This window comes from Cherax quadricarinatus, chromosome 30 (genome assembly GCF_038502225.1).
Source record: "Cherax quadricarinatus isolate ZL_2023a chromosome 30, ASM3850222v1, whole genome shotgun sequence".
Lineage (NCBI taxonomy): Eukaryota > Metazoa > Arthropoda > Malacostraca > Decapoda > Parastacidae > Cherax > Cherax quadricarinatus.
The window spans coordinates 5,471,222-5,472,590 of NC_091321.1; positions in this window are offsets into that span (position 1 = coordinate 5,471,222).

The following is a 1,369-nucleotide window of genomic DNA, read 5'->3' on the forward strand; positions in this document are numbered from 1 at the left end:
AGAATATGATAATGATATACAACACTGATAAGTAAGGCCCTTACTGCTTCAGCGCTCCCCATGCTTATAGTAGTAGCAGTAATAATAATAATAATAATAATAATAATTGTAATAATGTTGATAGCATTACCGACAATATGTTAGGTGAAAAGACACGTGCAGCTAATGGAGAGCGAAGCGTTGCTACAATAAAATGTTTTATTAGTTACACATGTGTCCTTTAGTCTAATAACAACAACCATACCACGGGTGGGGTTAGAACCCGCGATCAGAGAGTCACAAAACTCCAGACCGTCGCGTTAGCCACTGGACCAGCTAGCCACAATAAGATTCATCCAACTAGGTATATTTATACACCATAGGAAGGTTAGCACAGGCACCACTGTGACCACAAATGCAAGATTTTTACAGACGAATCTCCCGCTAGCGTGGCCGTGACGAACTCTAGCTCAAGTCCCCTCAAAGCCGTCAACATGATTCATAACATAACATAACAACAACAACAATGATAATAATAATAATAATAATAATAATAATAATAATAATAATAATAATCTCCCTTGACACCTTCCCCTTAACTCCATTGCCCCTCTTCTACTACAGAGGCTTCTTGCCCCTTTTCAGTCTTACCCACCTGCCCTCTCATCTCTGACCTCTTTCGTAATGTTGTCAGTCTAAAGGAGCGGGATTAGCGAAGCCTTAGCTAGAAATCTCCCATCTCTCTTCATTTTCCTTCTCCTCTTTCTCCCTTCCTCCCCTTTCTCCCTTCCTCTCTTCCTCCTCCTCCCTTCTCTCTTTCCTCCTCCCCTATGGACTTACACATGATCTATTTACGGTGCGGAGGTCGGGAGATAAACCAGGGTCAGCTTAACGAGGGTTCAAAGTGTATAAGGTTTCTGATCTTATCCCTGTGGAGCTGGAACTTATTCATGCAGGATCAGGTTGACGGATGGCGAGTTGACTCCTCAGGGCTTAGTGGTGTGTGTGTGTGTGTGTGTGTGTGTGTGTGTGTGTGTGTGTGTGTGTGTGTGTGTAACTGTATCTGTGTCTGTGCGTGTGCGCTAGCGTTGTTGCAGGGGGTCGAGTCTCAGCTCCCGGTCCTGTCTCTTAAGTTACCACTTGCCTGGTTTTTCTTCTCAGTCATCACGTCTGTGTGCATGTCAAGACATTTGTGTCCATATTATCTCGATTAAAAGCACATAAATGAAACATAGAAGCACGTTCACCCATGGCTGGGGAACACATCTTAGGGTCAACAGAGGTCATATAGGTCTTGACCAAGGAATGTCAGACCTAAAGGGCGACATCCTCGTTAACTCCTGAAGACAAATGAATGAAAGTTGACCTCTGGGTCGAGCAGCGTCTAGTT